At 39.0% G+C, this 15,057-nt stretch overlaps 1 protein-coding gene across 5 annotated transcripts in view; it reads right to left on the bottom strand.

Annotated features, from left to right (window-relative positions):
- The window catches only part of skap2 (src kinase associated phosphoprotein 2), a 277,737-nt gene that overhangs the window by 105,814 nt on the left and 156,866 nt on the right, over positions 1–15,057 (bottom strand). The gene's annotated exons all lie outside the window — the stretch shown is intronic.

The raw sequence follows: 15,057 nt of genomic DNA, 5'->3' as shown, positions 1-15,057 counted from the left end.
CAGAGAATCTGCATGTGGAGACTGTGAATTCCAAAGGGTATGGCAAAAATATGTAATTTCTTGGCAGCCACTCCCAGAAACCATTTTAAAGAGATGTGCCCTGTGGCCCCTTTACCTTACAGTATTCATGGCCAGGTCATTCATTTCTCAATCATAGGATGAATAGCCAGGATTTCAATTTGTCTGCCATTAGCTGTAATACATATGATTACACATCCTAGGTGTAACAATTCATGAAAACCACATACCAAGGAAAATGAGCCTCATTTGATTTGTTTAAAGAAATGTATTTTTTAAAGGATAAAAAAGGCAGTTTTTGGAGAATGGGTCTGTTAGTGTTTTGAGAACTTTAACCAGAATACAAGCAGGTAATATTAATTCTGGATTGTTTCTGCAAACTACTGTTTAAGTACTTGCATGTAGTGATCTATTATTTGATGAACAGAATAATCACTATGAACCATACTGCGGTCAGCCTCATACAATTTCAATTTTTCTCCACTAATTAACACATCACACTCTAGTAAGAAATTTTACTATGATGTCAATTCCAATATTCTTCATCCACCTGGCTCCTTCCCATTGCCCTCTTTCGAACTTTACACTGTAATTGAGGTGGCATCAGCCACCTCAGTATCTCCCCATAAATTTGCATTACACTACTCTCTCAGGCACAACCATATGATTACCAAACCTGCTGGCATGAGTAGGTCTATTGTTTGGTGTAACAACTTCAATCTAACAGAGGCTGAATGTTAATTATTTGACACATCCTTCCATCTCCCCTGGATAGTGACCTGTTAACTAAATAGTGAGCCATTGTGCACTTCTGCTCTCCCTCCTACCGTTTCCTCCCAGGGTCATGGCAGCGTTTCCTCATCTCCCCCTTCTAATGCATCAATTTCCAGATTCAACAGATAGACCTCCGCCATGGTCAGTGGGATGCTACCACAAAACACCTCTCTCTCCTTCCTCATACTCCTCCAACCCATTTACAGAATTCCAAGGAAACTATTCACTCCACAACTCCCTTGTCCTGTCAACTGTTCCCAGTCATCTCAATTCTACTACACTTTCAAGCTAACCACAGAATTTAGAACACCTTCCCTTTTCATCATTGAAGAAACCAATTGCACCTTTCAAACGAAACAGAAATGTATTTGTGCTCATTTCAATTTAAGACCATAAGAACTGGGAGCACAAGTAGGCCATTCAGCAAACTGAGTTCCTTCCAACAATGAGACCACAGCTCATTTGATCATCCTCAGCTCCATTTTCCTGCCTTCTCTTACAACCCTTATCTCCTTCACTGTTTAAAAAAAACACTCTCAGCATTGAATATGCTTGATGATCAGTCCTCTGCAACTGCAGTAAAGAATTCCACAGATTCACTATCTTTGGGGAGAAAAAAATTCCTCCTGATCTTTGTTTTAAATGTATGATCCCCATGTATGACCCCTTCTTCTCAGATCATGTCCTCTGGTCCTAAATTCTCCCATGAGGGGAACCACCTTTCTGCATCGATCCTGTCGGAAACTTCTAAGGATTTTACATTGTTCAATAAGGTCACCTATCATTCTTCTAAATTCAAATAAGCTCAGCCCCAACCTATTCTACTTCTCCTTCCAAGGCAGTCACGCCATACCTAGTATCAATCCAGTGAACTTTCTCTGGACTGCCTTCAATGCTAATATATCTTTCCTCTGATAAAGGGGCGGCATGGTGGCTCAGTGGTTGGCACTGCTGTCTCACAGCATCAGGGACCCAGGTTCAATTCCTGCCTCAGGCAACTGTCTGTGTGGAGTTTGCACATTCTCCCCATGTCTGCATGGGTTTCCTCTGGCTGCTCCGGAGGAAATAAAGATCAACATCCCATTTGCCTTCTCCAGTACCCACTAAATTTGGATGTAAACTTTGCGATTCATGCACAAGGACACCCAAATGCCTCTGTTCCGGAGCTTTTTGTAGTCTTCCTTCATTTAATTGACATTCATCTCCTCTATTTTTCTTGATGTGTAAAACCTCTCAGTTTCTCACATTTATCAATATCACATTTACCAAGTTTTTGACCACTTGCTTAACTTGTCTAAATCCCTCTTAAGCACACTGCCATTCTCAACACTTGCCACCCACCTATTTTTGCGTCATACACAGGCTTGTTATCAAAGAAATCACTTTCCTCATCTAAATCATTATGATGTATATTGTAAATATTTGCACCCACAACTGACCCCTGTGACAGTCCACCAGTTACAGTTTGTATCGTGAAAATACCTCATTATCCCAATTTTGTCCTCTATTAATTCTACCTACATTAATATACTACTGTCAACACCAAGGACATTTACCTTATTAAACAGGCTAATGTGTAGAACTTTATCAAATGTTTATGAAAATCTAAATATATTACATCCACTGCTTCCCTTGGATCTATCCTACTTAATATCTCCCCAAAGAATTCTAGTAAATTTGACAGGTTTGATTTCTCCTTTGTGAATTCCGTTGATTGTGCTTGTTCACATTTCTAAATATTTTGCTATTACATTCTTTATAATAGACTCGAATATTTTCCCCAATAACAGACATTATGGTAACTGGCCTAGAACTATTCTAGGTAACCCTCTGGAATATACTATGAATTCTTGCTCACATCCACCTCAGATTTTCTAACTCTATATGAACATTCAAATTAGCCGTGATTAATGTATTATCATTTTTACACACCCTCATTATTTCTTGATCTATTCTCTGTACTACTTTATAATTTTGGAGACTAATAGACTAGTTGTGCTAGATCCTCTTTCCCTTTTCATTTCTTACAGATTCTAAATCTTCTGATCTATTATCATACTTTATTAGCCAGAGGAAAATAATCCTCTGGATTGGTTGAAAGTGCAAACCTCCCTTATTACTGTGAACTGTCATTTTAATTACTAACTTTGTTCCTACTCTGAATTTACTGCTTTTTTATCTAAATGCATATTCTGATGATATCCAATGCAAACTTTTAACTGGGCACCTTGCAAACTTATGGACTCTATATTCAGTTCAACAATTTTAGGTTATAATTTTTGGCCAATTTTGTTTCATTTTTGTTGACTTTTCAAAAATATAAATCAGTTTCTCTTTCACTCCCTATTTTTGCTTTTCAGTTGGCAGCTACACAGGATCATGTCATTCACACCTCCTCCCATCATTTGTTTTTTGTCCCATTATCACTTCCTTTAACTTCTGACAAACCGTCTGTCATTTAAAATCACCAGTCCTGCACTTTATCAATACATACACTTTTATTCTTTTTCCCCGACTCTCCTTTTACTTGCTCAAAACATGGCTAACTCTTCCCAGTTCTGATGAAATGTCTTATTCTTTCCACAGATGCTTACAGACCTACTGAATACTTACAGGATTTTGTTTTGATACCACATCTCTAGTATTTTGCTTTAGTTCAACTGTTAGGTCAAAATTATATTGGTCAAAACATGAAAAATATCAGATTTTGATTAAGAGACTGTCTACAAAAAACAAAACTCTCAAGTTAGTTATGTAAGGAATAGCTGTTGGGAAATAAGGCAACCTGCAAACAATATTACTTGTGTCAACTAATCTCCACAATGTACAAAAAGTAAAAAATATTAGTTGGTGCCAAGATGATAGAATGTCATCAACTGCTGATCTAGATGCCAAAGGGAAGTACACTTTAGCAGTCTGTTTGAACTCTACCATGTTAATGATACAGATGTAAATCTACAGATACTATTTCAAAGATCTTGAGTTTCCCTTCAACTGTGAGATTTCCTTTGACGCTCTTGATCATAATTGGTGTATCACTCTGCAGTCTTTTATGCTGGTTAAGTGCAGCTTACCTTCAGTATATCTCAGTATTAATTAGTCTTAAAAAGATCATGCTACAAGCAGGCTGAAATTTGCTTAACCAGTGCAAAAGTTACAAAATTTAATGCCCACCGGATAAAGTCTTCACCACTGGGAATTTCTGCTAATTGCACTCCTGCCTTTGGGTTTTAAAAATGAAGTTGGCTGTTCTGGATGCAAGGACACGAAATAGGTTTGAAAAGCTTTAGATGGGATTTGGATTTTATTTTACTCAAACTGATAATAGAGACAATACTGTTACGGATGTAAGTTTTCTCAGGCAGTTGAAAGTTTTGTTTTCAGATGTTTCATCACTATACTAGGTAACATTGTCACTGAGCCTCCGGTGAAGCACTGGTGTTATTTATTGCTTTCTATTGTGTGTTTTGGGTTTCCTTGGATTGGTGATGTCATTTCTGGTTCCTTAGAGGGTGGTAGATGGATTCCAAATCAATGTGCTTGTTGATAAGAGTTCCAGTTGGAATGCCATGCTTCTAGGAATTCTCACACGTCCGTCTGTTTGGCTTGTCCTAGGATGAATGTGTTGTCCCAGTTAAAGTGGTGTCCTTCCTCATCTGCATGGCAGGATACTTATGATAGTGGGTCATGACTTTTTGTGGCTAGTTAATGTTTATGTATCCTGGTGGCTAGTTTTCTACCTATTTGTCCAATGTAGTATTTGTTACAGTTCGAGCAAGGTATTTTGTAAATGACATTTGTTTTGCTTGTCTTCTGTATATGGTCTTTTAAGTTCATTAGCAGCTGTTTTGAGGGCTACCATGATGCCAAGAAGTCTGAGTAGTCTGACAGTCATTTCCAAGATGTCTTTGATCTAGGGGAGAGTGGCAAGAGTTTCTGGACAGGTTTGGTCTGCTTGTTTGGGTTTATTGCTTGACAGTAATTTTAAACTGACCAGACTACATTGAGAAAGCAATGCACTGCTTGCAGATAGCGACACTTACCAAAACGTGGTGGTAGACCCAACCTGACAACTAGAGAACCGAATTACAGCCTTACTCAGGAAACTTCAAAGGTTTGAGGAATTAAACAAGACAGACTTCCAAACAATGAAACCAGACAGATCCAACACAACATACTTCTATGGATAATCCAAAATTCACAAACCAGGAGCCCCCCTCAGACCCATAGTCTTGCTACCCAGAACACCAACTTACAGATTAGACAAGGAGCTACACCAAAGACTCCCACTACTCCATTAACTCCACCCAAGCATTCCTGAACACCAAAGACACCAAGATAGAAGAAGATGAAATAATGGTCTCCTTTGACGTAACAGCCCTGTTCACATCCATCAACCTGGCCAAAGAAACACTGACTACACTATTAGAAGAACCAAAGACACATACAGCAGACATCACCAACCTCATCAGCAAGGACATCATCAAGCTAGTGGACTTATGCCTTACCAGCCACTTCACTTTCAATAACAAAACCAACAGAATACCCATGGGATCTCCGATATCAGGGTTCGTAGCAGAGGCAATGATGCAGATTTGAACAAACAGCCCTGCCAACCATCCAACTGAAATTTTGGATCCGCTATGTGGATGACACCTTTGTCATCACTAAATGAAACAAATTAGAGGAAACCTTCAAGACCATCAACAATATCCTTATGGCATCAGAGGAGGAAAACAACCACAAACTGCCACTCCTGGATGACACAGTAGAACGAACAGTCAATGGGCAGCTTCAAACTAGCGTCTATAGAAAAACAACACATGCAGATCAAATACTGAACTACAAAAGCAATCATCTCAACAACCATAAATGAAGCTGAATTAGAACATTATTTCAATGAGCTACCAAACACTACAGCACAGAGGAACTATGAAGAGAAAAGGTAAACCACCTATACAGTGCATTCAAAAAGAACGGGTACCCAATGAGCACAGTCCGCCGATTTCTCAGTAACAAACCCAAACAAGCAGACTAAACACGTCCAGAAATGTTAGCCACTCTCCGCTACATCAAAGACATTTTGGAAGTGATTGCCAGAGTACTCAGACCTCTTAGCATCATGGTGGCCCACAAACCCACCAACACACTAAAACAGCTGCTAATGAACTTGAAAGTCCCTATACAGACAACAAGCAAAACTAATGTTATTTACAAAATACCTTGCATGAACTCCAACAAACAGTACATTGGACAAACAGGCAGAAAACTAACCACCAGAATATATAGACCTCTTAGCATCATGGTGGCCCACAAACCCACCAACACACTAAAACAGCTGCTAATGAACTTGAAAGTCCCTATACAGGCAACAAGCAAAACTAATGTTATTTACAAAATACCTTGCATGAACTCCAAACAGTACATTGGACAAACAGGCAGAAAACTAACCACCAGAATATATGAACATGAACTAGCCACAAAAAGACATGACCCACTATCACTAGCATCCTTACATACAGACAAGGAAGGACACCACTTTGACTGAGAAAAAGTGAGGGCTGCAGATGCTGGCGATCAGAGTGTGGTGCTGGAAAAGCACAGCAGGTTAGGCAGCATCCAAGGGGCAGGAGAATCGACAGTTCGGGCATAGGTCCTTCATCAGAGATTGATGGTGAGTCCTGATGAAGGGATTATGCTAGAAACGTCAATTCTCCTGCTACTCAGATGCTGCCTGACTTGCTGTGCTTTTCCAGCACCACACTCTTGACCACTTTGGCTGGAACAACATATCCATCCTAGGACAAGCCAAACAGAGACACGCACAAGAATTCCTGGAAGCATGGCATTCCAACCGAAATTCTATCAACAAACACATCGATTTGGATCCCATTTACCACCCTCTGAGAAAAAGAACCATAAATGACATCACTAACACAAGGAAACCCAAAATACATAATAGAAAACAAGACATAACACCAGCACTTCACCGGAGGCTCACTGATGATGTTACCTAATATGGTGACAAAACATCTGAAAATGAACCTTCCAGCTCAGCTAGCAAATGTACGTTCAGAATCTTAACCTGAGCTACAAATCTTCTCAAAACTCGCTATGACAATATTATTAGAAAAGTCTTTAAAAATGAATTTGTTGCCTAAAATCGGATCAGGGATGATATGATGATATGATGATTAAAACAGCTTGTTGATCTGATAGAATTATTTTCATCTTTTGAACAAAACTTGAAGTTATGCTTAAACATAAGGACAATTTTAAAACAAAGCTTATAAGAAAAATTAAGTCTTCAAACTCAACCCATTTACATTGATACATACCTGACTTTGTATTGGCAATGCACAAATAAGTTTGAGTAGAAACTCAGTGAATGAAATTATTTTTAGAAATGGGCCTAATCAGACAACCGCTCACAAAGAGGAGACTACATCAAATGTGTCAAAAACATACATTTAGGTCAGAGAACCCCATCAAAAACAAAAATTGATAAAGCCACAATCTATTAAATCTGTTCCTGGACACACCACATAAACTAAAAGCAAAATACCGCAATTACCAGGAACTGAAGAAACAGAAACCGCTGAAGAAACTAAGCAGGTCTGCCAGCATGTGTGGAGAGAGAAACAGAGTTCACATTTTGAATTTGATAATTACACTTTTCCAGAGGAGTCACAGACTCAAAGCATTAACCCTGGATACATCACGCTGTCTTGAGTGGAATTATGATCCCAATACAGTTGTACTCAAAGCTTTCATCTTATATTTCAATGATTTTGACATGACTCTTCAGGCGTTTCTTCACCTTGTTGTTACATTGTATTTATATAGATACAGACTATATCGAAGATTAGTAATTTTTCTTTTTCCTTCTTTGAACCAGTAACAAGCATGAAGGATATTCACAAAAGCTAACACAATATAGCCTATACAGACACTTCATGGATTGCAAACAGGTTCCATCCGCAAGTTAATTTCTCGGCAAGTTGGAACACAATGCAAGACAGTATGAAATAGCCATCTATAAGAATAGGAAATGTTCATATGCCAAATCTTTAAAATTACACGCCTGTGTGGGATTGTATTCATAGATTAGATGAGATTTAGATTACTTACAGTGTGGAAACAGGCCCTTCAGCCCAACAAGTCCACACCGATCCTCCGAAGAGCAACCCACCCAGACCCATTCCCTTACATTTATCCCTTCACCTAACACTACGGGCAATTTAGCATGGCCAATTCACCTAACCTGCACATTTTTGGACTGTGGGAGGAAACCGGAGAACGCAGAGGAAACCCACGCAGACACGGGGAGAATGTGCAAACTCCACACAGACAGTTGCCCGAGGCTGGAATTGAACCCGGGTCTCTGGCGCTGTGAGGCAGCAGTGCTAACCACTGTGCCACCGTGCCGCCTCATAAGTAGGAGTGCTCGTAAGTTGGACATTCATACAGAGAACCCCTGTATATTAATTGTGATTAGTCATAGTGTACTATTATAGACTTTTGTCATATGATTTATAATTTTTGATCAAAACTATGGAAGAGGATAGGTCAAGGCATCGGAGTTTGCATACAACAGTGACTTCAAGAGAAGGGATTTGCTCACTCAATGTAACAATTATAAAATCAACTAAATCCCAATCTTCTGACTTTATTTGTTGATGGGGCTATTGCTTCATCACCTGTACCTTTGTCAAGATTATTGTAGTCAAGATTATTGTATTAAACGTGTTTTTAAGTTATCAGCTGTCAAAACAATGAGAAAACATGCACTTATATTGGACAAGACATCTGCTTTGTTGTCAGATAATGCTGAATTCCTCTTAAAACAAATTTAGCTACAGGTTACCAATTTTACATTTTCTTAATTGCATCTTAATTGATAATTAATGATCAGATGTCACAGCACCAACATTGAAAGGTATTTAATTATGTATTCCATCCATCCCATTGTTCCCTCTCCCTCAAATCTTAATTCTTCTAAATGAAATGTGCAGCATATCACACTGACCAATTTTGCATTGTTTCTTATAACCCTTTACTAAATGTCATTTTACCGTATTATAAGTTTAGTTTATGAAAAGCAACACGTTACATCAAATGAGTTCACTCATCAATTCAATTATTTTTGGAAGTGCATTTCTCACTGATGTAATGTCTACGTAATTATAGTACTTATCTGATACATAAGATAGCCAATGCTACCTTTATAAAATGGATATAGAATGCCGTGGGAAATCACACGACAGCTAGTAGCTTCACTTCAGCCAGTCCAAAAGCGTGGCACTGGAAAAGCTCAGGTCAGGTAGCATCCAAGGAGCAGCAGAGTTCATGTTTTGGGAATAAGCCATTCATCAGGATTCCTTGATAATTTGAGAAACTCTTGGACAAGAGGTCGTCTTAAAGGTGTGAGAATTTGAAGCTTCTGAGATGACAGGATACTGAAAGAAATTCCATAATAATTTACTTTGCTTTATGAAATAAGAATTTCTTGTGGTTAAGTTAATAGGCTTTTAAGTTTTGATCAGAATAAGACAGGCTGAGAGACACTATTTTCACCAGAACTCTGAGAAACATGATCAGAGATAGTTCTTAACAGGAGGATGAGATAAACAAAACAGCTTGCACTGATTGCATTTAAAGTACTAAGTGCATAGCTTAATTGCATTTCCACATATAAAAGTTACTTGAACTATCACATTCAGATTACAAACTCAAGGGTCAGATAGTCAGTGTTGTGGAATCTCTGTGGAACCAGATTCTAGTATCGTCAGCACCAAAGAAGAGTGCAGGCAGAGAGCCTAGAGCCTGCAGCTTGCACTCCAATCTGAAATCCTCTACTGGTCAGCAACTTGTAGCTATCTTGACAATTTTCATGCAGTCAAGCCAAAACCTCATGAACAGTTTGTTCGTAGACCTTTGGAAGAACCCCAAACCATAGTCTATTTCAGGAGCCTTTTGAAAAATAACCTTAGGCAACACTGACCCACCAATAACTACCATTTACGTCCTGCATGTGAGCTCATGGTATTTCTATCTCAGTGTACATACTGCATAAAGTCAAGGAATTGATCTTGTTTTGTGCTATACCTGACTACTTTCTTGACCACCACACAGTCCTTGTGGAGATGAAGATCCATATTCATAATGAGGATACTTTCCATTGTAATGTGTGGTACCACTACCAAATTGAATAGATTTCATACAGATCTCGAAATTCAAAACTGGACATCTGGAAGGGCTATGGCCACCAGTACAATTGTATTTGATAACAGTCTGTAAAGTCCTGGCCTAGCGTCTATCCCATTGCACCATTACTATCAAGTGAGAGGATCGACCCTGGTTCAGGACAGAAGCGAAGCTGAAAGAGTGATGAGAGCTGACAGTAGGACACAATGGATGGGCTGGAGTGAAAGCAACAAATGCACCTATAAAAGTAACTTGTTGAGGACAAGCTCAGGTAGGATTTTCTTTCATGTTGGTCCCTCACCATAAGACTCATTGTCCGCCATTCACTGAAAGCATGGCCATTCTGATAATCCTCAACTCCACTTTTCTGCCTTATCCCCACAACCTCGAATTCCCTTAATGAATAAAAATCTGTCTATCTCAGCCCTGAATATGCTTAACAACCCACCTACATTAGCCCTCTGTGATAAATAATTCCACAGATTCACCCTGAGGGGGTAATTCCTCCTCATCTGTCTTAAGTGGGTGACTCTTTACTCTTCCTGAAGAAGGGCTTATGCCCGAAACGTCGATTCTCCTGTTCCCTGGATGCTGCCTGACCTGCTGCGCTTTTCCAGCAACACATTTCCGACTCTTTACTCTAAACTCAACCCTCAGGCGTGGACTCCCTCACAAAAGGGGAATAACCTCGCTCTATGCACAGTCAAGCCCCATTTTAGTTTTATGCATTAAGATAAGGTCTCATCTCATTTTTCTAAACACTAATGACAGCAAGACCAACCTACTCAACCTCTCCTTATAGAAAATCCCTTCACAATCAGAGTCAACGTAATGAACTTTCTCTGGACTGCTCCCAATGACAACTCTCCAAACTTAAGCAGAATGCATCCCCCAAAACAGATTTCACAGGGTGATTGGGCCGGGTGCATTGCTATTGTTTCCAGCATGTAGATTGATGCTGGGTGGGTTCATTAGGTTTCATTCTTTTTTAACACTATGGCAGTTTGATAGGCCATTTCCATGGACATATTAGTCATTCACCTTGCTATTTTTCTGGAGTTACATGGAGGCCGGTAAAGTCTGCAAATTTCCTCATATAATGCTCCAGATGAGTTTTTATGAGTTAATTTCCTCCTCGCCATTACTGGGACTAGCTTTGATTCTAAATTTCTTTTTTGTTTTAAATTCCACCAATTGCTGTAAACTCGTGACCCCAGACCATTAGCCTTGGCTTATGTTTCCTTGTTTGCCAGAGACTAACACAAAATCACCTCTTCCCAGCTCCTGTCTTGTGCCTTGCAAATAGTGGACAGGCTTTGAGACGACAGAGCATGAGCTACAAAACACTGAATACCCAGCCTCTGATCTGCACTGACAGCCACAGTCTTGCCAATGATAACCACAGAATGTTGTTTGATGGGGATTGGGTAATGGTAAAGCACTTCAAGTGTAAGGAGATATAGTTAGATTCTCTTGTTAGAGGTGGTCATTGCCTAGTTCTTTTGCAGCATGAATGCTATTCATTATCTAAGGGCCCAAGGCCTGAATGTGTGCATCTTTTGTTGCATGCAGGCCCAAACCACTTCAGTACAAGAGATGAGCATGGTAATGAACACTGAAGTGGAATTATCGTAGCAGCCGCTGCCTGCAAAATTAAAATGGATGAGCTGGCAACACGCCATCAAATCATGAACACAAAGCTGAGAAGATAATAAATAGGTCTGCAGAGATATTCTTCACTACAAGCTGGTGTCAGCTCATATTTTTGGTGTTGTTTTGTCAGAATGTAATCTATGGACTTCAACTTCTTCAAAACAAAAAAAAAATAATTCTCTAAATTACAGTCATAGTTACAAATTATAGCAAATCAACAGTGCAACAATTGCCTACTTAGCCCAAATGAACTATTCCAGTATTTATATTCCACACATTATGACTGTCTCTTTATTCCTTCAATTTTTTTCTCACTTCTGTATACTTTAAGCACCCCTTTAACTGCAGCAAAGCAAAAAGCTTTAACAGCTCCCAATGGAAGCACAGTCTTAGCACTCTCAAAATGTCTCCTTTTTCAACTGATCTGTTTCAGATTATAAACTTTATACCACCTTGTTTTAGACTCACCCAAAGAGGACACAATTTCTCTTTATTGAGGTCCTTCAAGAAATATCTGTATCTTAACGCACCAGAAACAGACACAATGGATTTTAATGGTTTTAAACTAAAGGTAAAGCTTTTCCTATTTAAATCTCGATCAATATTTAACAAAAGGTGCACCAAACATGCATGGATAATAGATTAACATAGTTGGCCCTGCTGTCTGAAATAGTCATGGAGGAAGAACCAGCTATATGATGATAGAATCTTATCAAGCCTTTCACAAAAATAAACCTGCAGAGGAAACATATTGCACGTGATTTGCATAACGTACAAGAAATACAAGTACAAGGAACATGATGTCATATATATTAATTGTACATACACATCAAATACATTTCAGCATTAAAAGCTTGTTGAATATCTCCAGCATGGAGGTTATCCAATCTCTGAAGGAAAGGGTTAGCTCTGCTGGGCAAAATCAACCGATTATAGTATGACAATTCCTCATGGGCTGACTTAACAACATCTTGGCTATTCAAAGACCAAACATAATTCCAAATAGAGTCAAAGGAAATTTTTTCTGCAACAATTGGCAAAGTTTATATAATCTATTTACAAATGAAACTACTACTGTACCCTTTCCCATTGAAAGAGGATATTTCATGAAACAAAATAGTGACTGCACATGACTACACAGATCAATCATTTACCGTCAGACAGTAGAACAATAAACTAAAAAGGTTTTGTATATTTAATGGATTGTTGTTTTCCAACAACAACTTCATCAATAGGGTCATAGAGTCATACAGCACTAAAACAGACCCTGCAGTCCAACTCGTCCATGCTGACCAAATATCCTAAATTGATCTTGTCCCATTTGCCAGAATTTGGCCAATATACCTCTAAATCTTTCTTATTCATATACTCATCCAGGTGCTTTTTGAATGCTGTACTTGTAACTAGCTTCCACCACTTCCTCTGGCAAGTCATTCCATTTACACACCACCCTCTGTGAAAACATTGCTCCTCAGGTCCCTTTTAAATCTTACTCCTCTCACCTTAAACCTGTGCCCTCTAGCTTTGGATTCCTCTACCCTATGGAAAAACATTGACTATTCACCCTATCCATGTCCTTCATGACTTTATAAACTCCTCAGCCTCCAATGCTCAAGGGAAAATAGCCCCAGCCTATTCAGCCTCTCCCTATTGCTCAACTCTCAATTCTGGCAATACTCTTGTAATCTTTTCTGAACCCTTTCAAGTTTGACATCTTTCTTATATCAGGGAGACCAGAACTGAATGTAGTATTTGAAAAGTGGCCTAACCGAAATCCTGCACAGCCACAACATGACACTTTAACTGTTATATGCAATGCACTGATCAATAAAGGCAAGCATGCCAAACGCCACCTTCATCACTCTATTGATCTCAACCTCCATTTCCAAGGAACTATGCAACTGCTCGCCTCGGTCCCTTTGTTCGAGAACACTCCCCAGAGCCCTATCATTACCTGACTAAGTTCTGCTCTGATTTGCCTCAAAATGCAGCACCTCACTTATATCTAAATTAAACTCAATCTGCCACACCTCAGCCCATCTGATCAAGATCTCATTGTACTCTCAGATAACCTATTTCACTGTCCACTATACCACCAATTTAGGTGTCATCTGCTAACCATACCTCCTAAATTCACATCCAAATAATTTATATAAACAACAAAAAATAGTGGACACACATCCAACCCTTCCAGTACCCCACTAGTCACAGACTGCCAGTCTGAAAAACAACCCTCCACCACCACCATCTATCTCCTACCTTCCAGCCAATTTGTAGTCAATTGGCTAGCTCCCCTTGATTCCATGTGCTGCAATCTAAGCAGTCTACCATGGTGAACCTTGTCAAACACATTAGTAAGTCCACATAGACAATGCCTACTGCTCGGCCTTCAATCTTTTTTGGCACTTCTTCAACAACTCCATCAAGTTAGGGAGACAATTTCTCCTGCACAAAGCCACCTTGACTATCTCTATTCAGTTCATGCCTTTCCAAATGCATGTAAATCCTGTCCCTCAGAAAGCTCTCGAACAACTTACCCACCACTAATCAGTTTACAGACATGCATGACCAAATTTGGTTTTGGACCAGACCACCAGATGCCAAAGCCTCAACCAGCCTGAAGTGCACAAATTGGAATTACAAAATACAATGAATTTAGCAGAGTTATACAATAGAATTGCACGTGTCTAAAATCCACAAAGCCAGTACTAATGACAACAAAAATCTTCAACCATACTGTTCCCAATTTCAATAATATTAACAAATATTTATCCCGGTCCCCTCCATCCCACCTCTCCAAAAAATGTTTCCATGGTCTCAAAGATTTTGATTTATTTTAATACATGCTTCGATGATACTAGAAAGTAAAAATCCACAGAGAACTAAATACCCATTGATCACCAATGGGTAAAGGCCTAATGTATGATATCCTTGCTTAAGTTGCTATTGTTTCACCTGAATAGTGAGTCTATTCAATCATGAAGGACATTCTACTTTGCCAGATATGGTGTAAATGCTCATGTGTCTAGCTTGCCAAAGTACTGCTATTAATACTCAAATAATTGTGATCTGGGCAAGATAACGAAGCGGTTGGCCCTTGTTAAAGACACTGAAACCACTTGTAGCTCTCTTGTTGACCAGCTAACAACAAAATAATGATTATATTTTTTAAAATAATTTAAAACCAGCAACTTAACTTTAGTGCAACTGTATCACAAATAAACCTTCAGCATGTAAGAAATGCTTTTCTCCAAATGTTAAATTAATAAATTTCAGGATTTTATCATTAAATTCAATAAGCATTATAACAATCTCTTAAAATCCACACAGCAACATGGCATCCATTCCAAACAGAATGGACACTTTGTTTTGCATCTAAAGTCAGGTCTTAAAATGTCTACAGCA

This window comes from Chiloscyllium plagiosum, chromosome 5 (assembly GCF_004010195.1).
Source record: "Chiloscyllium plagiosum isolate BGI_BamShark_2017 chromosome 5, ASM401019v2, whole genome shotgun sequence".
Classification (NCBI taxonomy): Eukaryota; Metazoa; Chordata; class Chondrichthyes; order Orectolobiformes; family Hemiscylliidae; genus Chiloscyllium; species Chiloscyllium plagiosum.
The sequence above is the reverse complement of the archived record's forward strand: the minus strand, read 5'-3'. Positions and strand labels throughout refer to the sequence as shown.